At 51.3% G+C, this 26132-nt stretch overlaps 1 protein-coding gene and 1 non-coding gene across 3 annotated transcripts in view; one reads left to right on the forward strand and one right to left on the reverse strand.

Moving 5' to 3' along the window:
- RPS6KA2 (ribosomal protein S6 kinase A2) overlaps positions 1-26132 on the reverse strand; it is a 353565-nt gene that overhangs the window by 251992 nt on the left and 75441 nt on the right. The window lies entirely within an intron of this gene.
- Positions 20027-20130, forward strand: LOC122220794. Its single transcript, XR_006202976.1, has one exon. It is a non-coding gene; the product is annotated as a U6 spliceosomal RNA (small nuclear RNA).

Genomic DNA, 26132 nt, shown 5'->3' on the forward strand with positions numbered 1-26132 from the left:
AAGAAACTAGCATCGAATGATTGGCCGAGATGGTTTGGACATCTTCCTAATTCAAAATGGGAACAAGACTTGGTAATAAAGCAATGTATTTTATTTATTTATCAAACATCTAGTCCTATCGTCTCACGATATTCGCGTGGCCCCGTTAGGTCATCATCCGCACCCTCGTTTCACCGGGAAGGCAGAGGAGGTGTGGGGAACTGAGCTCCTACAAAGCAACGAAGCCAAGCCCGCCCTGCCGTCGAACCGCACGCAACACCTCCCGCAAAGCGTCCTAGCGTCTGTGCAGTAAACTCCCATATCCGACCTAAGGTACTTGAGAAGATACTTTCTGAGAAGTTGCACGTCTGAGGTTACATGGTGACTTCTCTGTGTAACACAGGCTTCACAGAGAACGCAAGTGGCTTGCGTGTCCGCGACCCCCGAGCGCCCACGAGTGCGCCATTGCCATCTTCTGAGATGGGTAGTTGCTTGTGGATTTCATGAGGATCTCAACTCGGAATCTATAATTAAGACTGCCGTGACTGATGAAAGGGCTTCTGCTGAAGCAGTTACAGACCAGGGCAAGTTAAGTAACAAAAGGGCACACGCCGGAGACCTCGGCAGAGCCACTGGGGGATCCTCTCCTCGGGCACGGTTTCCAAAACGCTTACAGCCGCCCGCAAGACAGGAAGGCCACCAGAGAGGAAGAGCTGTGGTGCAGCAAACCCAGAAAAGAATCCGCTAGCCAGACCGAAGCACGGGAGTCCGTCTCTGGGCGTCCCCTCGCTTGCAGCACTCGCGAAACACACTCCATCTCCCCGTGATGGGACAGGCGTCAAAGGAGACTTGGTGGCTGGGAGGCCAAACCAACGCCATGGGTGGGGCCTGGTGGGGCCGGCAGAAGTCAGTCTGCTGCTGTGGACACAAATAGCCACTCGTCCAAGCCCGTTTCCGCACCCTCACGACGAGGAAGTTAGAGCCGAGGACCGCGGGGTCCTCCCCGGCTCTGACATCTCACGGCTGCGACTCCGAGGCCAAGGCGGGGACTTGTTTGGGCAAGCTGGGGCTGGCAGTGGGCAGAACGATGGTCCCGAGACACGCCTGCCTCATTGTTTTCTAGAAAAACACCAACGCCCTAAATGCCCATCTCTAAGGAAATGACTTAACGCACCACGGCAATTTCCTGCTGCTGTTGAAAAGAATAATGGGGACTTACCTCCAAGACATGCCGTGGAGTGGAAAAGACAAACCACAGTTATTATTCTACGAACCCTCTCAAAATACTACCGTATATTTTACATAACCAAACACAAGTTTCTAACCATAAGAAGAAAACCACCGTGAAGACAGGTGCCCTTGGTGCCAGGACAGGTGACAGGTGCCAGGAATTGGGGTAGGATATATTTGAGAGTCTAAGACTCTTGGTATGTTTCACAAGGTTTTTCCATTCTAATAATGACGACAAGTCTAGGGCGTCTGGGGTGTCTGTTCCTTGACTGCAGCTGCCCTAAGGCCGTAGTGGCTCAGGTCATTTGGCGAGCCTGGTTGCACAGAATTGGCCTTTCCGGTGGGTCGGTCCACACCTGCTCCAGAGCAAGCAGACATGACATCCAGGAGAGGACGCACAGCCAGAGGCCACAGCCCAGCACGCGGGACCCCACCAGTCCAGCCGAGAGCCCCCAGAGACGGACAGACGGTCACGGTCAGTGGGGCCCGGACAGCCGGCGACGCCGTGAGGAGGGGCAATGCTGGACGGAGCACGGAGGGGTCTAGAAAACCCCATCTTTGTGTCTGATCAAGACGACGCTACAGAGGAAGCCTCCGGATTGGGGTGAGGACGTCTGACTCCGAGCCCCCCACTAGGCCAGTACGCGGGCGTGGGCTGTAGGTTCTCTGAGCGGCAGCTTCCTCATCTGGAAAATACAGATAACAGTGACCGCTTCGCACCCCATGTGGCAGATTTGGAAATCAATGAGGTAACACACGGAAGGCCAGCTGCAGACCAGAAAGTTCTTCAACTGCACATCCGCAGCAGCAGGCTGGCCTTGAAAGTGTTTCAAAGCTACGACTCTCACTCCAGAGGAAAGGGAAGTCAAGAGGGCAAAGAAAAAGAGGTGGCAGGTACAACGCAGCACCCTCAGAAGACAGGCAGGGTTAAAAGGGAAAGAAGGGACGTCGGGCAGTTTATCGACGGATTCAGCCGAGGCCCCACAACACGTGAAGGCCCACACGTTATCGATCACGAAGGCGGTTCTGTGGCGTGCTTGAGACCAGACCCTCCAGCCAGGCTGCTCAGGCCCAAATCCTACATCCACCTTTCATGAGCTGTGTGACCCTGGGCAAGTGACTTAACCTCTCTGCTTTTTCTTTGCCTCTTCTGTAAAATACAACGATAGGATCGCTTCGTAGGTGGTTAGGAGGAGTTAATGCTTATAAAGTACGTAGCTCAGTGCCTGGCACACAGGAAGCACCGTGTAGTTATTTGTGAAGTCAAGACGACGTGACCTCGGCCCGTGTGCCCACCACCGCACGTTCACCACCCGAGCCATCAAGACTCCCTCGGACGTTTCCATGGCGTTCTGGAGTTAGTGCCTGGTGCCTCTTCCAGCTTCCTGTACTTACCACTCACTGCATGCGCTGGTGGGGACCTTTTGAGCATTTCGTTCATTCATTCATTCAAATACTGCCAGGCCTTCTGGGGGCTGCAAAGGACAGAGTTAGAGCCTTCGTGTCCACGGTGCTGATCATTAAGGAAGGGGTTATTATTTCAGGGCCGTGTGCGACCCCTTTGGCAAATCTCTCCCCCGCTGGCAGAGAGCTGGGTTTTTTGCAGTTAGTCATTGCCCCCCACGCTGGTGGCCCCTCTGTCTTTCTTCCGTCATCCAGTGGGGACGACCAAAGGCAGCGTCCCTGCGGGTCTCCTTCTGTGTGACGACAGCCCTCTGCAACTTCGTCCCCGTCTTGCATCTCTCCCTCACCAGGGGTGTCTCCAGAAGGTGTTTGTTTTTCTTTCAATTATTTAATTTGTATTTTAGAGAGAAAGAGAGAGCGCACGAGTGGGGGAGAGGGGCGGAGAGAGAGGAGAGAGAGAATCTCAAGCAGGCTTCACATGTAGCACAGCCCTTCGGCCAGTGTGCGACCTTGGGGTGTGCCCGATGTGGGGCTCGATCCCACAGCCCTGGGATGGTGACCTGAGCCAACACCAAGAGTCAGACACCTGACCGACTGAGCCACCCAGGTGCCCCAGGGTGTTTTTGTTTTTGTTTTTCAAGAAAACACTTCTAGAAGACCTAGTTTTTAAAATGGCTCCTTCTGGAAAGAACAATTTCAGTCTTCTGAGCAAAACTCACACATGAACACGTTAGCCCCTCTTCAGAACAGAACAGGGGGGCGTCGCTGCACTGGTGGATTGCAACCGACTGCGAATGAGCTCTTCATTCCCGGGCAGAACCCCACGGAAAGGCCAGCCCCGCACACCCAGCTGCTCTGGAATGTTCTCCAATAAGAATTAGCAGAACTGGGAGTTTAATGGAAGCCCCTTCCTTGTTCTGCAAACTCGATCTGTCCACTAAGCTGTCTGCCTCAGAAACTGCCAACTCAGAGGAGAAAGGCGGGCACCAAAGTTGGGTCAGATCCAAGCCCTTCGCCCCCAAAACAGCCGTTTCCGGGACCCTGCCCTGCCCGCCAGGACACCACCATTGCCACGAAACACGTACGCACCCATTTCACACGCGTGGAGTTATTACACTGGTTGATTTTATTTTTAATATCATAAGAGTAACTACAACCTGTAGCAGGAAAGCAGAATATGGACAAAAATATAATCAAAATATAGTATGATCCTGGGGCACCTGGGTGGCTCAGTCGGTTAAGCATCGGACTTCAGCTCAGGTCATGATCTAACGGTTCATGGGTTCGAGCCCTATGTCGGGCTCCTGCTTCGGATTCTGTGTCTCCCTCTCTCTGCCCCTCCCCAGCTCGCACTCTGTATCCCTCTGTCTCTCAAAAATAAATAAACATTAAAATTAAAAAAAAAAAAAAAGAATATAGTATGATCCGAAAAAACAGGAAGCGTAAGCAGAATAAATCAGCAGGTGCTAGTTTTCTCAGGGCTTAGTTATCAAACCCTGGACTTTCTGGAAAAGCAACCTACGCTCTGGGACTTGGCCGAGCGGATGTCAGGAGGCCCAAACAGTTCACTCTAAGTTCCAGCTCTGTGCTCCAACCACCGGGCGACACTGTCTCCTCTCAACACCACATCAGAACACACGTGGAGGGTGGAGACCCCTCCTCCTGTCCCTCAGGGGAAGGACAGGCCCCAACACATTTCAAGTGCGAGGGTGTTGCGTGAGGCCGCACAGGCCTGCTACACGAGGAAGCAGCGGAGAAGGAGCGGGGGCAGCCGGGAGGCGCGGGGCTCAGGTGGCCGGAAGCTTTCCCTGGTTTTCTTTCCCCCTTCCGGCCACAAGTTCAAACAGGGTAGGGTTCTAAAAACACTGTCCCCACATCGCAAGGAACCAGCAGACCACGGGGGTCACACCTTTGAGCTCAGCGTCACCTGTCAACCACCTGAGAGGGGCAGAACGCCCATTCGACGGCGAGTTCCTCACGTACCCTTTATCATCCTTTCTCTGGGGTTCTAGAAGAAAACTGCCACGACACCCTTCGGACAGGACTGCTGACGTCCGTCGTAGGTGGAAAGCTTTCTCGTTTCCTTTATCTCATCCTCCGAAACGGGTGATGCTCTGGTTCTCGGAGCAAAGCACAGGGCGTCCCTTCTGGAGACCTGGCCTTCTTCGGTCTGCTCAGAGTTTCCTTCTGTGCTTCCCCCCGTTTCGACAGGAGCGAGCCCCTTACCTTCAGTTCAGGAATTCCATCCCGCTCTACCGTCCCGGAATAATTCCAGCTACTCATTTGAGCACCCTCCACCTCTGTGGGCCCACGTGACTCCTCACGGCTCTCCGTGACGCCAGCACGAACCATCCCTCTGCTTGGCTCCCCGGGGAACACCTCTAAGCTGACTGCAAGGTTTGGGGCCTGTATCTCCAGGGGGGTATGACACAAGTGCTCTGTAAAGGTGACCAGTATAAATTTTTTTTTAATGTTTATTTATTTTTGAAGGAGAAAGAGACAGAGTGTGAGTGGGGGAGGGGCAGACACAGAATCCGAAGCAGGTTCCCGGCTCCGAGCTGTCAGCACAGAGCCCGACGCGGGGCTCGAACTCATAGACCACGAGATCATGACCTGAGCCGAAGTCGGATGCTTGACCGACCGAGCCACCCAGGTGCCCCAAAGGTGACCAGTATGAAGGGGACTGAGTAGGGTCCAGATAAAGTTGTAAGAAAAACCAGAGGTGCGTTAGGGCAGAGGTGAGTTAGGGCAGACGGACCTCGGCCAAGCCTCCCGGGTTGAGGCTGATTCTACGGCCCGGGAGCTGTGAGCCTGGCTCAAAGCGGGATCTGCACATTGTTCTGAAAAACTAAAGCACTAAGTCTTGAGGCCCAAATGAGGCGTCCCGTGGGCACATACGTGCATTTCTCATGCATGTACACGCGTGTGCTACGCACATGGAGAGAGACAGAGAGAGAGAGAGACCCACACCCTGAAAATAGACCTCCCTTTCCGGTATCCATAAAGCATGTCACAAACATGTGCTCTAACTTTTTCCCCAAAGAAGAACTCCGTCACTTCCTAAAAGTAGAATCCGTTCAGACCCTATTCTCCGACCACGGTGCAACACTCGAGACGTACGGCCCCGATGTTCTCCCCACCGTCCTGCTGGGACTTGAGTCCAGCCGCGCCCTGCGCCCAGGGCACAGGCAGTGCACACGGCTCTGACTCCGGAGGGGACGGTGTCACAGTCGTCATAACCCACCGGGGGCGAGGCAAGATTTCCTCGCTTTGTGGCTCTTCTCCTGGGTCGTCTGCAGCTTTGTTTCTCGAGCTTACGTGCTGCTGTTTGGAGTATGGCCCCGGGACGGGACGGCTTCTCTCCAAAGCGCTCTGTCACGGTCACAGTGAACATGTTTAATGCTTGCTTCTTGAATTTTGCCCGGTTTGTTTTCATACTGCAAGCCGCTTCCTTTTTTGAAATCCTTTTAGTCCAGACTTCATAGTCAACCTTTCACAGATACGGTGCAATTTTTCATATAAATAGGTAGGTTTTACTTATTTATTTTTTTGGTTTTGGGTTTTTTTTTTTTTTGCTTTGTTTTTTATTTACTTTTATTTGCCTTTATTTTATGCAGAATTTACTCCCGGATCGTACGTTTTCGTTTCTTCAGTTCCTTCTGGGATATCTCTTTCTTCTGTGCAACCTCCTCTCCTGGTTCCGGAACAATCTGCCCTTGGAGCGTCTCCATGTGGCACGGCAACTCACGCATGGGTGAGTCCGACCATGAGCCCTGTAAGTTCTGCACCACGTCTTGGGGGTTTTGCTCACCTGGATGTGCTCAATGACCAAGAGTCTGTGTCTAACCCCTTAAGCTCAGCATCACTCCGTGCATTTTTGAAGCATGTGCAGTAAAAAATCAGGACTCTTTTTGGCCACCAACCCTGCGCCCAGCCCCTCCGTGTGGCCAGCTCTACCACTGTAGCCACAGAATGGCACACATTGCTTCTGCAAAGTGACCTGCTTCTCATACTTGGTGGCCATTCCTGTACGCACAGCCCGGGTGGCCTGGACAGTTTCACTCAGGTGCTCAAGTTCAACATGAAGCGCTATCAACCATAGCCAAAAGTATGGAAAGAGCCCAAATGTCCATCGACGGGTGAATGGATAAAGATGTGCTATACACATCCAACGGAGTATTACTCGGCAATCAAAAAGAATGAAATTTGCCATTTGCAAGTACACGGATGGAACTGGAGGGTATTATGCTAAGCGAAATTAGAGAAAGACAAAGATCACATGGCTTCACTCATATGAGGACTTTAAGACACAGAACGGATGAACACAAGGGAAGGGAGGCAAAAATAATATAAAAACGGGGAGGGGGACAAAACAGAAGAGACTCTGAAATATGGAGAACAAACAGGGTTGCCGGAGGGGGGATGGGCTAAATGGGGAAGGGGCATCAAGGAACCTACTGCTGCAATCACTGTTGTACTATACATTAATTTGGACGTAAATTAAAAAAATAAATGAATCTTTTTTAAAAAAGTCAGGGGCGCCTGGGTGGCTCAGTCTGTTAAGCGGCCGACTTCGGCTCAGGTCATGATCTCACAGTCTGTGGGTTCGAGCCCCACGTCAGGCTCTGTGTTGACAGCTTAGAGCCTAGAGTCTGTTTCAGATTCTGTGTCTCCCTCTCTCTGACCCTCCCCCGTTCATGCTCTCTCTCTGTCTCAAAAATAAATAAAGGTTAAAAAAAAATTAAAAAGATCTGAACCTCTTGATCTGCATGACTTTGTGGGGTTTTCTGGGTCCAGGGGAGAGGGAGCCATTTTCAGAGATCCCCTCAGGCCACGTACAGGAAGAGTAGTTTTGCTCTGACTCAACCTGAGAATTATTTCTCACGTGTGCTCGCCACATGTATTCTGTGACGTGAAAACTCTGCTGGGGCTCAGTTTTGGTGCCACACTTACTGTGTTTCCGGTTTTCTGCTTTCTTTTGCTTCCTACCTTTTGCCATTCGGCCCAATTTCCCAGTTTTGCGTTTTGTGTGTTTTCATCGTGTTGAGCCGTCCGCAGCTTGGTTTAATGAAGAGCTTTATGACAAACAGAAACTTCTATTCCTTGACTCATCCGCTTTGCACAGGCTCCCTTAATAACACACCACGAAAGGTAAACTCGTTCCCTCACTTCTCTGCATCATTTTGGTTCTGGCTTCTTAAATTACAAGATTTCATTTTTCTAGTAATTCAATACCTGTACCCTTGATTTTTTTTTTTAATTTTTTTTAACGTTTATTTATTTTTGAGACAGAGAGAGACAGAGCATGAACGGGGGAGGGTCAGAGAGAGAGAGACACAGAATCGGAAGCAGGCTCCAGGCTCTGAGCCATCAGCACAGAGCCCGACGCGGGGCCCGAACGGACCGTGAGATCGCGACCTGAGCCGAAGTCGGCCGCTTAACCGACTGAGCCACCCAGGTGCCTTCCTGTACCCTTGATTTTATCAAACTGACATCCTCTCTACGGGCTCAGTGATCTGGACGTTGAGGAAATAGGCACAGACTCCCACCTTCTCTTCTGCCTTTTCGGTGTCTGATGTTATTTTACATGCTTAACACTGGTGGCGTTTACACCCTCTCCTGTCACAAAACCCCCACAATCATTTGCCTTTGGTTCTATATCTAAGTAGACTCTATGTTTTCTTTTTCCCCTGGCTTTTCCAAGGACCCCTTGGCTTGCTGAACTCACTTAAAGAAAAAAAACTTTGGAGCACCTGGCCGGCTCAATCGGTAGAACACCTGACCCTTGATCTCAGGGTCATGAGTTCAAGCCCCATGTTGGGCGTGGAACCCACTTAAGAAAATAAATATTAAAAATAAATAAAGCTTTCAAAACAAAGATTACTATCACTCCACGACCTGATTTCTCCTGTATTTAAATGTCTCAGAATCTTGTCCTTGAAGGTAGACCTTGGCTCCACGTTTAAATCCTCTCATCTGCTTGGCCACATGATGTTTTCTCTATAAAACATTACCTTTGAAAAATCTGCATGTGCTGTAATGTCCCAAATTCTAGAACTGATTTTTAACTCTTTGTTTCTAATATATCAAGATAGACAATTACCCTCTGTTGAAACTTATGACTGAAAATGACGAGATAACCCCAGAATTCAAACTATGACTTAAGAAATCTTATACATCCATGGGGCGCCTGGGGGGCTCAGTCAGTTCAGCGTCTGACTCTTGGTTTCGGCTCAAGTCACGATCTCACAGTCCGTGAGATCGAGCCCCACGTCGGGCTCTGCGCCGACAGCTTGGAGCCTGCTTGGGATTCTCTCCCTCCTTCTCTCTCTGCCCCTCCCCTGCTCTCTCTGTCTCAAAATAAATAAATAAACATTAAAATTATGTATATCCTTAAAAAAGAATCTTTTACTTCGAAAGAAAAATATTCAAACTTGCATTTAATTTTAGAGATCGATGGCGGAAGACACGAATTTACTTTGTTTCTATAGATTTGCCTATTCTGGACGTTTTGCTTCAATATCCCAGCACTTAGCAAAAATTGTTTTCGCTTTCTTAAGACATAGATGTTGACAAGATGCTAAACTGCCTTTTACGTTTGTCAATGAAAGAAAAACACATAAACCTTTTAAACATAAAAACGTTTTGAACACAAAAAGCATTTTAAAATGTGCCAGCAATCAGTCTAACAGTGAAGGTGGAGCCCGATGAGAGAAGTCTACCCTCCACGAAAGTGTGTGTTTCCAAAGTCCGGAAGCTCAGCTCTGAATGAAGACGGACTACGAACATACCGAACTTGGAGGGGTGGACCGTGCACTTGTCTGTCCGGCTACTCGAGGGTCCGCACAGAGACGTCAGGGTTTGCTTTTATATAAATGCCCATTTATGTGTCAAGCTTTTATTCACCCACAGAACCCAACGGTCCTGCTCCTGTAGGGCTAAGCACCTTACATCAGAAGGGAGAGTTAAATGGGGAAAGGGTCTCACAGAGGGAAGGGACGAAGGAAAGGCAGGACGGGAGAAGGCAGAGCCCCTCCGGGCACAGGGGCGGAGACGTGGGTGAGAAGCGGGGTCCCAGTGCTTTGCTCGGTGGATGTGCGTGTGCGTGCACGTGCACGGCGTGGCGGGACACACAATCGGGCTGATCGGGCGGCAGACAAGGCGGATGGCATGTGTCCCTTGGGTGGGTCTCATTCATTCGGCCTCAAATGTCTCTGAAATACTTCGAGATGAGCCTCCTCTCCGGCCGCTGTCCCAGAGGTGCTGTCAGAGGACCAGAGTAGGACCCGTAACCATCATCCCGGCCCGCACTCAATGGATGTGAGATTCAGGGGTGGCTCAACTCAACCGCCAAGGGCTCGGGAAATGAAAGTCCGGCCCAACGACTCTTTCCGGCAGCTTCCCTGTTGTTTTCCACTGACTTTGCCCTACGCAGCCGCCCCATCACTACAAGACAAAGACCCTGAATGGACAGGCTGTCAGACTGCCAGATCCTGGACGAGTAGGACCCACGTTAGGTAACAGTGAAGACACGGTTTCTCTTTTCTCGTGCAGGCTCTACGTTTATAAACAAAGACAAGCACTGCTATTCGAAAGGAAAAGCTCTCTACTTGAAAAATGATGCTAAGATTTGTAACACAGGCATCAAAGACACAGGTTGAGCCGGACTAACTTTACAGGATGCTTCATTCCCTAAACATTTAACCTGATGGCGCATCACCACAGATCACTCTTCTTTCTGAAGCCTACCTAGGGGCAGATGAAATACAAACACGAGGTCTGCCTGCTATCAGAGGTAAGCGACTTTTTGAACGTGCTAAACAAGATTAGAAGTGAATCGCAGACAAGATTAGTCCTTCAAGACACAGCCAAAAGGGAAGGAAGGTCTCTTCCACAGGTGGTGCTGGGGACACTGGAGATCCACACGCAGAAGGGTGAAATTAGACCCCTATCTTACCCCACTATAATCAAATAACTTGAAATGGATTAGAGACATAAACGGAAGCAGTGAAACCGTAAAACTCCTAACAGAAAACAGGGGAAAGCTCCTTGACTTTGGTCTTGGTGACGATTCCTTGGCTAGGACACTGAAACCACAAGCAACAAAAGCACAAATTAGGAAGCGGGACGACATCACGCTCAAGTTTCCGCGCAGCGGAAGAAGCAGTCCGCACAATGGAAAGGCAGCCGATGGAATCCTACGCTGTCCAAGTGTAAGGAACTCACACAACCCAACGACAACAAAAACTAAACAATCCAAGTAACAAACGGGCAGAGGAACTGAATAGACATTCTTCCAAAGAAGGCATCCGGATGGCCACGAGGTGCATGAAAAGATGCTCAACATCACTCATCACCAGGGAAACGCAAGTCCACACCACACTGAGAGACCACCTCACACCTGTCAAAACAAGAGATCACAGGGGCGCCTGGGTAATTCAATTGGTTAAGTGTCTGACTTCGGCTCAGGTCATGATCTCGCGGTCCGTGAGTTCGAGCCCCGTGTCGGGCTCTGTGCTGACAGCTCGGAGCCCGGAGCCTGCTTCGGATTCTGTGTCTCCCTCTCCCTCTGCCCCTCCCCCTGCTTAGGCTCTGTCTCTCTCTCTCGAAAATGAATAAACATTAAAAAAAAATTTTCAAAGACAAGAGATCACAAGTGCAGGTGAGGATGTGAAGAAAAGGAAACCCTCATGAACTGTTGGTGGGAACGTAAATTGGTGCATGAATACGTTCTGGGGGTCAGACGTACAGCGTAGTGATTATAGTTAATAATAGCGTATTATACACTTGAAAGATGCTAAGCGAGTAGATCTTAAGTGTTCTCACCACACACACAGAAAAAATGGTAATTATGTAATGGACTAGAGATGGCAGTTAATACCATGGTGGTGACCGTCGTGTCAAATCAGCATGCTGTATGCCTTAAACTTACGTGATTATCGCGTGTCAACTACATCTCCACAAAGCTGAGGGGATAAAAAAGATCAGCCGTTCAAAGATAAACATTTGGCACAGGAAATCAGCAACATAAACACCTAAACTGATTGCACATCAAAAACTCTCAAGGATAGCGATGTGCAGAAACCAATGGGAATGTGATAGAATCAGGCCGAAAGATTGCGTTTTTAAAGGAAGCAATCTCTACGTTAGTCTCTGTATTTTCCACCGGGGTTTTAGGGCGTTTCAAGTGAAGTTCTCATTATTTTTAACAAGAGTAAAATCTGCCATGTCTGCATGGAAATCTCAGGATTGGAAGGGACACAGAGGCCATCCAGACAGTTTTTTTTTTTTTTTAATGTTTATTTATTTATTTGAGAGAGAGAGACTCCCAAGCAGGCTCCGCACTGTTGGTGCAGAGCCAGATGTGGGGCTTGAACCACGCACCGAGAAATCATGATTTGAGCTGAGATAAAGAGTTGGGCGCTTAACCGACTGAGCCACCCAAGCGCCCCTAGAGAGTTTTTAGGCATAAAGCCCCCTTATGATAGGCCTTCCCGAGTACCACTGGGCTACCTGTTGTTCAAAGACAGCACTAGAAGCGCGTGGCTCCAACCGTTGAGCTGAAACCCTGCTTGGAAACTGACATGCTTCCTTCCTTCCCTCCTTCCCCTTCTCCACGTCTATTCCTGCTTGATCCTCTGGACCCACACACGACACACTTAATCGTGTTTTGTGCCGGCACCTCAAATAATTCGGCACAGCAAAGCCTTCCAGTTTCCAAACCATGATTTTTTTTTACAACACCGGGGGCCAGGAACCCTCCTCACCACCATTCCGGTGGCTTCCCCGTGTGCTACAGTGTCCTTGAACCTTTATTGGTCTTGGCCATGGCTCACGCTTTCCCCTAAGATAGCTTCCAAGCAATACACGTTGGAGAATTGTGAGAAATCACTGAGGCAGGAAGCTAGCGCACAGAAATGAAGCCAGTGATCAAACACACAAGGCATCTGGCCAGTTGTGAAGAGAAAACCCCCTCGGGCATCCCGTTTTTGCCACGCAGGTGGAAGAGGACCAGACTGATCCTACGACTCGCCCGGAACACGTTCTCATTTTGATTGAGAAAACTTGAGTTCTTCTGATTTCTTTTCATTAAAGGAATTTTAATTATCTTTGTTTTTTGAGTGACGGTTTTTAAAATTGTCACTCTCTCAAGCCTTTGATTCCTTTCCTGCAGCCAAGTATTGGCTGGGGACATGGGCGATGCGCCCTGGGTCATCTGGTCTTCAGTGGGAGCTCTGGGTCTCGGGAGAGCAGGCTTCCAAGGACTTGACAACCAGGAGACTGTACGACAAAAACCTGCTGAATGACTGTTAGTAGAGTCAGAGGCTGCAAGTCGGGGCTCCCACCACCGTCTGCCGTGCAGGCTGGGACGTGCAGGTGGCAGGGCTGCTCCTGTGACAACTCTGGGTTCCAGGGTGGGTGGTGGAGGGACCCCACGGCTGTTTGTCAGGAAAAACGTCAGGAATTGTCAGAGCCTGGAAAAACGGCAGCTAGAAAACTGAAAACAGAAGACCAGACATCGGCTTCCGAAGCCGAGTGTTAGGGGAGGGTCAGGAAGGGAGGGTCTAGCGGGCAGCTCCAGGCGCCGTTCCCAAGCTTGGCCACTCATCCAAGTCTCTGATGCCACAGGATGTGGGTAATGCTCGGGATCCTGAATGCAAGGGCTCCCAGGTTGTCTTAAAGAAATCCCCCATGGGGGCGCCTGGGTGGCTCAGTTGGTTGAGTGTCTGGCTTTTGATTTCAGCTCAGGTCAAGATCTCAGGGTCCTGGGATCGAGCCCCACATCGGGCTCTGCCCTGGGCACGGACCCTGCTTGGGATTCTCTCTCTCCCTCCGTCCCCTTTCCGGCCTGTGTGAGCCCTCTCCCACGCACGCGTTCTCTCTCTCTCTCGTGAAAAAAATAATAAAAAAATTTTTTTAACTTACCAAAAAAATGTTTAGAAACCCCCTATGGTCCAAACTGACTCCAACCAGAGGAAGCTGGAAACTGTGTGGATTTTACAGCAGGATCAACAGCACGTGTTCCTTCCTCATTTCCAAAATTGCCTTGTCTGGGTTTACAGACTACAGTTCTTTCTTCTACACGACTAACGAAGCCAGAGCGGGAACGCAAGCCTGGAGATGAGGTCCATCGCAGACAAGTCTGTGGTGCGTGGTTGCCCCACGGTCTTGGAAACCATCATTCTAGCGCACTGACTTTGGTATTTCTTAAAATCGAAGGGACCTACTCTCTCTGCACCCCTCGTTAGCTTAGTTTGGTTTACCTGGTAGCATTTACTTCGTGATCTGCCCTCTAATAAGCACATAGACAAAGACCTGAAGACTGCAAGAAAAATGAACAAAATCCGATGAAACGCAGACGCCCTTCGCGTGCCTGGTGTGGATGGTGCTCCTAACGGGTCCTCCTCTCCTGACTCTTGCAGGGCCTTCCCGCCGGCTGGCCCTGAGTGCGGTGTGCTATTTACTCGACCGCTGTCCGCCCAGGAGATGCGGAACCAAAGGCAGGGCCTAGAGGGAGGCGCTTACTCTAACACCATGAGAGGGACAGCAAAGTCACCCGCCATTGTTTTCCATGTCATTTCTAATAAAATCTACAAAAAAAAAAAGAATACAGAGAAGTTTTTTTTGGAGATTAAAAAAAAAAGTTACTAGAACTTTCTAATCCCTCCTTCTCGACCGACTAGCCAGACAGGCTGCTCACAATCAATGCAGTCCAGGGGGAATGCATCCCCGAGTGTATCCGGTTGGAGGAGAATCAGACCACACAGCAGAGTGGAGAGAACGTTCGCGTCCTGAACCGCACAGATGTTTTCCAAGCCAGCTTCCAGAGGAAGAAAATGCTTGTGTCCCCCGCCACCAAGGATGCCCAAGTCCTCACCCCATAATCTCAGAATGTCACCTTCTTTGGAAATAGGGTTCTTTGCAGATGATCAAGTTGGAATGAGGTCATCGGCGAGGGGGGGAGCGGGGGGGACCTTCATCCAATGTGACTGGTGCCCCTGTGCAAAGGGGAGATGTGGACACAGACACACACACACAGGAGGAACGCCATCAAAGATGGAAATCGGAGTGTTGGTGCCACGGGCCAAGGAACCCTGAGGGCAGCTAGCAAACCACGTGAGCCAGCAGGGAAGCCTGGAGCAGGTTCATGGCCTCTGAAGGGGCCACGCTGGGATTTCACCCACACCTGATCCTGGACCCCCCGCCCCCAGGACCGTGACAAATTAATGTCTGACGTGTAAGCCACCATCGGGGGGACTCTATTACAGCAGTCCTAGCAAACTAATACAGACATGAAATAATCATTTTTGAAACCTGACTTAAAAAGTTCCATCATCGGGGCGCCTGGGTGGCTCAGTCGGTTGAGTATGTGACTCTCAGTTTCAGCTCAGGTCAATATCTCAGGGTTTCATGAGCTCGAGCCCCACAGTGGGTTCTTTGCTGACAGCGTGCAACCTGCTTGGGATTCTCTCTCTCTCCCTCTCTCTCTGTCTCTCCCCTGCTCATGCTCCCTCTAAAAAAATACATAAATAGTTCTATCAGTCCAATTTCCTTTGCTCTCCACCCTGCTCCCCTTCCTCCCCTTCCCTGCCTGACTCTCCCGTGCAGACCTTCCCACCCAATTCCAGAGACGGAGCACAGGGCTGCGGATTTAAGTCAGAGGCCAAGGGTCCACCAGCCAGTGGGCTGCTGCTGGCCAAGCCACTCTCCCACCCCTGGTGTTAGAGCAACCTTGAGTTGTCTGGCTCCAGCTGAGCTAAGCATCACCTCTGACCTGCTCTCGTGGATGGGCTCCCTGCCCCCACCTCCGGCCACACCACCCAGCACAGGTTGGCTCCCGGGTGGGGTGATGGCTGGGACGGGCCCCCTGCCTGCTGAGGGAAGGGGGATGGCCTCAGGGCGGCAGGGGGAGATCCAGACGGGCACTGCGCATCCCACACAAACACACTGTTTCTAAAATCTACTGGGAACCAATCAACAGTGGTTTCTGGGCCCAGGAGACAGTTCTACTAAGAAGCCTTAGGACAGAAGGCCGGGAACCCCTGGTAAAATTGAAAATGCCCTGTTACTCCGAGATTCCTATTCTAGGCACATGGGGAGGGAGAAGGGACAGGAGGAGCCACACGTTGGGTGCTGAAAACAAACAGGAAATAGTCCCAGGCTGGAACGCTGAGAGGCCCTGAAAAGGACCGAACCACAGACGTAGGAAAATCTAAGCGACAACGTGGGGTGAGACACACAACCTGCAGAATGACAGGCGTCGTGGTTTCAGTTTTTTCATTCCATAAATTTTAAGCTACACAAAGCTATTCTGTATATTATTTTTTAATACACACGTACTCTTAACAAAAAGCACAAAAGTGGAGGGGAAGGCATTGTACCAAAGTCTTATTAGCCACGGCTGTGGAGGCGGGAAAGGACTAGAAATACTAAAGTCAAAATACTTTTTTTTGCAGAATTTCATTTTTTTTCTTTCTCTTTTGGTTTTACTACAAAAAAGAAAGACAAAAAAAAAAAAAAAAAGCCAAAATATTAACATATCAAACTAGACGCTAGGAACCTCATACCTTGTTGAATTTTTCCGAAATTCCTCTACAGTTTGATGACCTCCTCTAAAATATCCAAATGGGAAAAAACATTCTGAGGAGTAGTCCTCCCCATCGGGATACGTTAGCTGTCAGAAAGAGGAGTGCACTCCAAAGCGGTTCCACAGGATCCAGCGCTCAGAGGCCACCGGCCACCCAGGAGAGAGCTGGTCAGTCACCGGGCCTCCTGGACCAAGCTCACCAGGGGCTGGCCTCCTGGCCGGACGGGACGGCCGCGAAGCACCATGAGCCCTGGCTCAGGGAGCCAGGAATCATTTCACCTTGCCTTAGAAGCCGTCACAGCTTGAAAAGCAGCCCCCAATCCTGATTCCATTCAGCAAGCATCACCATTCTATGTCCCAGACCACTGAATATTCACCAGGAATTAAGAACAGTGCCCCCTTGGTGGGGACTGCTGTCCAGGGAAACAGGTGAATCACGGGGACGCCTCCAAACTGTGTTCAGTGCAGAGGGGACGGGTACAATGGGAGGCCTCAGGAGCCTCTTCCAGAAGACACGATGCGAGACATGAACCCTGAAGGCAGGGGCAGTGGTTGGCCAGAACAAAGCCTCGAGGAATCCCAGGTACATACACGTCCTTGGCTGGGCCCTCACTTCTCAGGTCAATCCTGTACCCTGGTAGGGAGTCAGCTGGCTCTCATTTTAGATAAGTTCTGCTTCCCTGGGATCTTTCAGACACATAACCCTGAACTCAGTCACCTGACATGCCTCAAACATTGTTCCGGACAAGTCAGCAGCATATGAAAGCCTGCTCTCTTCTCCGCAGAAAATGTACCCTAGACATTCCCCAAATGTCACCTCTCTCTCTCTGGGGGTTCAGGACCCTCCTCCATGGGGCTTTCATGTGTCTGGGGGCAGGAGAGGGGTCAGCGAGCGCTCCTGGCCCAGCCAGACCGCCCTGTGTCAGTCTGGGCCTCGAGGATTCTACACCAAGTGATACTTGGCCGTGACGTTCTCAGCTTGTTGAAGGGAAAGTCTGCGGACATCTGCGGCATCAGGCTGCAGGGCAGAGGTAATTGTACTGTTCCTAACGTCTGATAACCCGCTTTACGGACCCCAGGGAGCGAGGTCTACCCAGCCAGTAACAAGAGCAGCTTGAGTCACCTGGATCGCTGTACTGCTTGGAGACGGAAACGCCTGGAGTGTTCTCTTGCACTGACATCTAGGGAACTTAGTAGACAAGGTGAGGACACACGCATTCCCAAAAGACGCAGGGGCCCCACGGTAGGAGCTGTGGGCACCAGCCCACGGCTGTTCTCGTCCTGCCCTCAGCCCCCGGGTCTGCTCGTACGGTAATTCTGACGTCATCTTGCAGCGTGGATGTATGTCCTTCATATCATACCCTTGCCGCTTAGGAGAGGGGAGGTGGGCAGGCCTCAGAGGGGAGTCCGCGGCCAAAGGAAAGCTCCTGGGTTTCCTTGTGAGAGAGGACCGGAGCGAGTCCGTGGGCCGAGTGGGGGGCACCGGCACTCAGGGGAGAGGGCGAAGTGCGCAAGGTAAGGGTTCCGGGGATGCTGTCGGGGCAGGGGTGAAGCTACCGCGAGAGGGGGTGTCGGCCCCAAACAGGGGGAGGGCCCCATCCTCGGAGGCTGCCGCGGGCAGGTGCAGGCTGTCGGGGCAAAGATCCACTCGTCAGAGGGAGACAGGAACCGAGGTGATCGCTCTAAATTTCTCCAACGCGGGAGCCGCGGTCCTGTGTTCAGAAGTCCCCAGTGGCCTCAGTGTGTCGGGGTGACCGCCGCAGGCACGGGGGAGCGGTGCCCACAGGGGACCACGCAGGACAGAGAGTGGCTACTGGTTCACAACAGGCCTGGGCAGAACGCGACCCCTCTTGCCCTCTGGTTTTCTGCTTCCTGTTAGCAGGCGTGGACCTTCTGGAGTGTTTAGACCGGGAAGGATTACAAACACGAGGTTTTCTCCCTAAGCACCATCTGCTTGGGTGGAAAAGAGATACCCAGACTCTTGGAAAGAAACACGGGCCATGAGCGACGGCACTGACCCCTCACGCTTCAGGAGGGCGTAACCCCTCTGCTCACGCGCAGCGGCTCGCGGTCTCGTGTCCTCGGGAAGTTCCAGCCATCGGTTCTTTCACGTGCCAAGGAAAATACTCAGCCATTATTCCGGAAGAGCATTAAGAGACCTCACGAGTTCACACGCAGGTACGGGGGCCAGACAGCAGCGCGAGAACAATGTGCAGGTTTACTGTCCCCGCGATGCGGCACCTGTCACCACACACGCCAGGCTGCGGCACACCCGAGTCCGTGGATGCTGAGCCAGCCCTAAGCAGAGCCGTGTTTTATTTCTAAGGCAATTTCTCCTTCAGGGGCAGTTAAATATTTTATAAATTTGTCTCATGAAGGATTAGGCAAACTCACCTTTCCCATAACAGACTTCCCACGCGCAGAACGATAAAATACCGCCGATTTGGAAAGTGCGCATCCCTTGTTACCGCAACCAGTAAAACGTTATACAGACGGAGGGGAGTCTCCGCGTATGGATTACGAAGCTCTGCGCCTATGTCCTTGTGCTATTTCAGATCCACTTTCCAAGTCGTGACTCACAGTAAGACAATCTCGGACTAAATTCCCAGCAAACCCGAAAGAGCGCTGAGAAGTCACTTATTCGCCTGGGAGACGCTTCGGCGGCAGAAGCGAAGCTGGAAATGATAGTTCCTCCTTCTCCAGCAGCCCGGCTTCCAGGGACGCGCCATAGGCGCACAGAGGAAATGCATTTATGGCAACGATTTGCAAAGCAAACTAACAATAGGACCAAGACGCTGTGAATGTCTACAGGTCAGAGAGTTGATGAGACGCCACCGTCGATGAGCTAAGGCTACATCTGAGCGCTCCGGAAAGCTCAGGGGGACAGAAGCAGAGACATGTCTGATTTACGCACACACGCTGGATCCGGCTGAACAACGTACTGATGGTTTTGTGAAAAACACGTCATGGGGTCTCTCAGCTAAGTGTCCGACGTCAGCTCAGGTCATGGTCTCACGGTTTGTGAGTTCGAGCCCCCCCGTCGGGCTCTGTGCAGACAGCGCGGAGCCTGCGTGGGATTTTCTCTCTTCCTCTCTCTGCCCCTCCCGCACTTGCGCCGTCTCTCTCAAAAACAAACTTAAAAACAACAACAACAACAACGTGTTATGCAGGTTCCCAAACGGTAAAGTTCATGGTAAAACTCTCTCCAACTGTCAGACTCGTCAACAGACACCGAACCCTCCATCTTCCAGCTGCTTATCTCTGAATGAAGACCGAACACAGGCAAATCGTTTGGGAATTGGATCTACGTGTGTGATCTCATCTCTGTTCTTCCCTTGGAAAATTCTCGAGGCTCACGGAGCAGAAAGCATTCGTGCTTCGCATCTTCCAAGGCAGAGCTGAGGTCCCTTGTCTCAAAACACATCCGGCCCACCGAGTCATTCTGTCCTGTTTCCTGAATGCTACTACGAAGCCCCTGTTGAGATTTTCTAGAGTCCCGTGAAATCGACCCGCGTGGTAAGAGCACGTGGTACCTGTGAGCTGCTTGCACACCACCCCCGGGGTGGCTTGCACGTTAGAATGTGACGTCTGCCCCCCGCTGGCCTCTGTGACGTTTTCCCTGTTCTTTTCCCCGAATTTCTTTCCATTTCTCCAGCAAAATGTACCCAAGATTTATCCGACATCAAGGTTGCCGGTGGTGGGGGAGGTCAAGATCACTCAGAAATTTCTCCTGGCCACAAAAAAATCCACTCCAAGATCCACAAAACCCTAAAAGCTCTAAAATACCATCCACTGTTTATCCTGTCAAAATAGCAGCCTTGTTCTGCTCTCTTTGTCAGCACCTATACTAAAATTGGAACGATACAGAGGAGATTACCATGGTCCCTGCGCAAGGATGACACGCAAATTCGTGAAGCTTCCATATTTTTGACTCTTAAATCTGGAGAACAAACTGAGGGTTACGGGAGGGGTTGCGGGAGGGGGGATGGGCTAAATGGGGGAAGGGCACTAAGGACCCTACTCCTGAAATCATTGTTGCACTATATGCTAACTAATTTGGATGTAAGTTTTAAAAAATAAAAAATAAGATAAACTTAAGAAAACCAGCAGCCTTGTTTCTCCGAGGCTGACCGGGTTTACCCCCTACCGGCCCTCCAATCCCTGCACACCTTCTGTGGATGGTCAGCTTGGTTGGAAGCGGGAAGGGCTCACAGACCTGTGTGTGTTCACACGGGAGAAAGGACGAATACCCATAAAGGTGTGACATTCCTTGCCACTTATGTGAAGGAAGGTTCTAGAAATCCCTAGAAGATACAAAATTTTCAGGTCATTTCCTCTCACTTGCTGAATAGTGTTCACACTGTGCTTCATCTACAAAGCTGGGCTGCCCTTGTATATAATTATGTAGGAACAAACAGACCTTCAAAGCTGTCAGCCTCTCATTACCTAATAAACCACGCTCGACCGTGACCCTTCACCCCCGCCCGCCACAGCCGGGCGTAATAATTGGTAGGTACCTGCAGTTTGCTCTTTACTCCGCAAAGTGCTTAATTACCCCTTAGATTCCTCGGTGCGTGTCTCCAGATGCCTTGTGAGATGACTCAGACCTCAGACTTTATAATCAGCATCCTGCAGGCAGTGAGGACCCTGCATAGAAGCCGCATGCACCACCGGTATCCAAGAGAATTCCAGACTTCCTCTCTGCAAGTTATCCATTGAAAAGCGGAGTGGGCTTTCTCACATAGAAAACGTTGACTCCTTTGAAGTTGCAGAGACAGACACTGAGTGAGGGGACACTGAGTCCCAGCCACACACGCGGACGCCAGGCTCGTCCCCTGCGTCGGGTCCCTGGTCTGAGTCCTGACGTAAAGGACTCACTCACAGTTGGGAGCTTGGAAGGTGCTGTGTCTGGGCCTGGAAAGCTCCCCGCAGCGTCTCGGGGCAGAGAGGCTGTGCTCCTACGACTTTAAATATTACCAGAAGCTCAGCATTAGTCCCCGACATCTGGAGAATGGGGCAAAGAATAGAGAAAAATGTGTCCTTACACCTCCTGAGGAAGGAAAAACAAGGTGCTAAAAAGGTATGTCCTTTCTTGGCACAGACTGGGAGGAGGGTCACATTTCTAAAATTAGGACTCCCCATTTCTTGCTTTTGCTCAGCTACTCCTGGGTCCCCGCCCCCACCCCCACATCTACACGGCAAGCCCCCGTGCGGCAGGCAGCCCTTGAGGTGGCCCTCAGCGAACACACCTCCGGACATCTGTCCCCTTGCGCCACCCCTCTCCGTGAGTGCGAGCTGGACCTAGTGTCTTGCTTCAAACCCACAGGATATGGCAACAATGATCGCGTGTCACTTCTGCAATGAGGTGACAAGAGACTGACTTCCGTCTCGCTAGCCATCTATGGCCTCCTCTGCTTGGGTGCTCTGACAGAGCAAGCTGCTGTGCTGGGGACGCTTGGATGTCAAGGCACGGAGGGCGGGCTCCAGCTAACAGCGAGAAGGAACAGGGGCCTGTGGTCTAACGGCCCGCGGCCAAGTGAAGGCCGGAAGTAGGTCCTTCCCCAGCTGAGTCTTTAGAGAGCCCCGACAGGGCCAACACCTACACTGCGCCCGTGGGGACCCTGAAGCTTGGGATCCAGATTCCTGGCCCACAGAAGCTTCGAGAGAACAGGTGTGCCTCATTTTACACCACTCAGTTTCAGAAAAATGCGTTACACGGCAAAGGAAGTGAATGCACCCATCTTTCATTATATTGTCCAAAGACCACCCGGCCCTGGAAATGTCCTGACCTACCACCCCCCGCCTAGAAGCGGCGATCCTTCCTCTGTACTTTCGCACAAGTGTGTCTGTCTCCTGCCACCCTGTACTTACCCTTTCCGCTCTACCGCTAAGTTTTCGGGGCCACTGGCCCTGGCTAGAGGATGAGCTACCCGAGGGCATCGATCACAGCACCCCTCTAGCCCCAGCGAGCTGATGCGCACCGTAAGAGCTGATTCGACTTAGAGATAAAAAGACGTGCCTCTATTCTCGGAAAATTTAGGTCGGGGGAGGGAGGGGGGCGGGCAATTAGAGTCACAAGAAATACAGTATATTCCTAGTTGGGCAAACCCCCAAATTAACCTCAAATCTCCTTTGATATACAATAGTTGTATACTTTGTCGTGAACAGAAATAACCTCATTTTTCTGATTATGAAAAAAAAACACTATTTCTCACTAAAAAGAATTTAAAAATACAGAAAAGTGTACGAAGTAAAATAAAAATAGTCCGTAAAGCCATCACTCATAGAGAGGTCACTTTTGACATTGTCTTTTATGTCCTGGAATTTTAGGCATACATAACACTTATTTTTAATCAATGTTTATTTATTTTTGAGAGAGACGCAGCATGAGCGGGGAGGGGGAGAGAGAGAGCGAGACACAGAATCCGAAGCAGGCTCCAGGCTCTGAGCTGTCAGCACAGAGCCCGACCCGGGGCTCGAACTCACGAACCACGAGATCGTGACCTGAGCCGAAATCGGACGCTCAACTGACTGAGACCCCCAAGGCACCCGCCCCTTTAATTAAAATACAACTTTTGCCAACTCCCTGTCTCATACTTTACTGTTTGCATTTTATACGTGGACTTTTTTCCTTATCGATTAACGTTTGAATGTCTATTTTATTGTTGAATATTCCAATCCCGCATTAATGTATATTTAGGTTACTTCCAGTTTATGTTTAGTCATTGCAAGAGTCGATGTATTATAAATAAAATGACAGAAAGAGAAGTTATAACTCGACAATCTTAAAAGCCACTGTTTTGGGAGGAAGTCCAGCCACATTTTAGAAACCCTTCCAGCAAATTCCCTAGCTCAACCCCGCAGGCACATACCTTGCATTACTTCCTGCTAGAAGACAGCGGGGCACAGAGCGAGGGAACCCTGGCTTTGGAGGAGGACTGAGGAGGGAGCAAGGAGAGGCCAGATGCCGAGGTCATTTAAGAGCAAAGCAGTGTGAACTCTAAGACAGCCCTTAGACACACAGGGACCCCCCCGTGGTTAGAGACCAGCAAGTGTGAGGTCTTTCATGGTGCTTTGGAGACAGGGGCTGCCTGACAACTTGGCATATTTGTTTTTCAAGCTTCACTAATTAATTCCATCGTCCCTATAAGCCCTAGAAGTAGTTACCGGTACTGGTGCTATTTTACAGGTGAAGAATATGTGACTTCCTTGGGTTAAAAAAAAAATCAGGGGGTGCCTGGGTGGCTCAGTCGGTTAAACATCTGACTTCGGCTCACATCATGATCTCACGGTCTGTGGGTTCGAGCCCCGCGTCGGGCTCTGTGCTGACAGCTCGGGGCCTGGAGCCCGCTTCGGATTCTGTGTCTCCCTCTCTCTCTGCTCCCAGGCCCCCACCCCCCCAACTCACACTCTGTCTCCCTCTCTCTCTCTCTCAAAAATAAATAAACATTAAAAAAAAAAATCTGCGTCATTGGATACAATGAGATCTGCTGCAAAGATACCAAACTTTCACACAGAACGCACGAGGCACCCACCCGTGGAGTTTCAAAAGGAACGTCCTGGTGGAGAACTGTTTGATTCCGGCAATGGAATCCACCACCAAGAAAATATCCAAAGGCATTAGAAGTTACCGTCTCCTTCCGGCCAGTGGTTCTCAGGAGACGTTTCCGAGCCTCACACAACAGGTGTGTGGAGCCCAGACACGTCGATCTGTATGTTTGCAGGACGAGTTTGGCAAAAACACACACAGGTTTGGAAATGTGAACAGACTCACACAAATACAGTGGAGACTGTAGAAAAAATGAAGAGCTATTTTTTAAGCGGAGAGGAGGGGAAAACACCCTAACGTCAGAAATAAAATTTACAAGAGTTAGCAGATATTTATAAAACGCATGACAAGCTTAGCATCTGCAGTGAGTCATTCACATTGAACTTGTCTAAACTCACGTCTTCAACGATTTGAACGTTTCCTCTTTTCCTTGATATTTTGCACGGTGCCGTTCCATATTTAAACAGTTCTAAATCTGTAAGTCACTTCAAGCTACAATGCGAAAACTTGAAGCAGATCGACTCACAAGTAGGAACTGCAAGAAATCCACTAGGTTTAAGGATCCCCAAATGAACTACTTGAACACAACTGTTAGGTCACAGGTATAACCCCAATTATTTGTGAAAGACCCCCGGTTCTGCCATTTGGACCAGACCGGGAAGCCATCGGCTCCGCGTGCTGAGGTTTCCCGCGTACCTGGGTCAGGTGACTGAAACAGCACGGCTCAGACACCGCGAATTCCATAAAGCACAGAGGGCGCTTGTGACAGAAACAACAGCCTCAGGTCAAGGGGCCCCACGGTCACGGGGGACGATCACACCCCAAGTTCAAGCTGGCGGCAGGTGAGGGGGGCTTGAGGTTGGCAAAGGGAACCGCCGCTCGATTTCAACGCGACCTGAAGCCAATGTGCCGATGGTGCTGTGACACGGTACACACGCGAGGGCTGTGTCTGAATGTTGCACGTTGAACGTCAGATCCTCTCTCGCACTTTCCTAAATTTAATTCTTTCCAACCGGAAACGGAAAACACGTAATTCTAAGCGGCACTCGGGCGGAGAAGTTGGCCCCCAACTAGCACCGCGGAATCCAACGAGGGTGATTAGAATCCTCGGCTTACTAATAACGTGCTGGTGACTGGTGAACCGCTCACACACGCCCCGAGTGTGCCCACAAGGATCAGGCGAACCCAACCCGCCCTGACCGACCCTGGGGTCTGCGGGTGCTCGCGGGGGAGGGCGCGGGCCAGCAGCACCTGATGGGGAAGCGTTGCCCCCTTCACCCCCCCTCCCGGCGCTCTGGTCCCTTCCTGCCGCGGCACTTATCCCCGCCCCACACATACACGTTCTCGCCACTCACAGGGCTTATCTAACTGTGAGAAAACGTAAGCTCCGTGTGGAGGGGGCTTTGTCACGATCATGTCGACTGCGGCACAAGCCCCAGGGGATGTCACACCGAGGGGCCGGACACACACGCGGGCCCCAACATGATGAGATAGTTCCAGAATGAAGCAGGAGTCGGTCAGCCCGAAAGCACGGGAATGAGGCCACACCATCCGCCCAGAAGACAGCCAGAGCGCTTCCCAAGGTGTTTATGCGGAGCTAAAGAACCGGCATGAAAAAAGCTCATGTATTTCCCCAAAAGCAATTATAAAAAGGGGACGAGAAAGATCCATTCCACTGCCACTGCTGTACGTCTGCATGTTTCTCTAGCGACGCACTCCTGTGATGGGGCTGAGGGTTCACCCGGGAAGCCTCATGGTTTGTGCTCTCCCTGCGAGGACACGGCCACGGCCACGAGGGAGGCGGCCCGTGCAAGCGAACTCCACGGGGTCTCAGGCGAGGAGGACTCCGTGGCCGAGGGGGGAGGACGTGCTGCCAGACAGCGCCCTGGACAGACAACAGGCCCCGGGTGCCTGGCAGCACAGCGAACACGCCTGAATCCCAGTGTATTCCGGACCCCGGCTGCTCGGCCACGTCACCCTTCTCCACGAGTGTGCAATATAAAGTAGGGCAGACGTGCGACTCCGCACATAGCTGAACATCCGGGGGGCGGGGGGGGCTGCGCTGCTATAACAACTCAGCTGCTTACTCTGCAGGGAGCTCGTTAGCCTCCCCTGCCCCCCGGGGAGCCCCGATTACACCGGGACACACACGGGAGTGCGCAGTTCTGTTCACCCGGCCAACGTGTGTGCTGTCCTCTGCACATGGATGCTGCGGGGGCTTCCCTTCCTTCTCCCCGCTACCTTTCCCACCCACGTGACCCAAGCGACAAACCAGCCTACATCAGGCAGGACTTGGGCCCCCGGTCAGCGCACAGCCCCGCCTCCCTTCAGGGCCCTCCTCAAGGAGAGTGGCAAAAGGGGAGGTTTGGCGAGACATTCGAG

The sequence above is a fragment of the Panthera leo genome, chromosome B2 (genome assembly GCF_018350215.1).
Source record: "Panthera leo isolate Ple1 chromosome B2, P.leo_Ple1_pat1.1, whole genome shotgun sequence".
NCBI lineage: Eukaryota > Metazoa > Chordata > Mammalia > Carnivora > Felidae > Panthera > Panthera leo.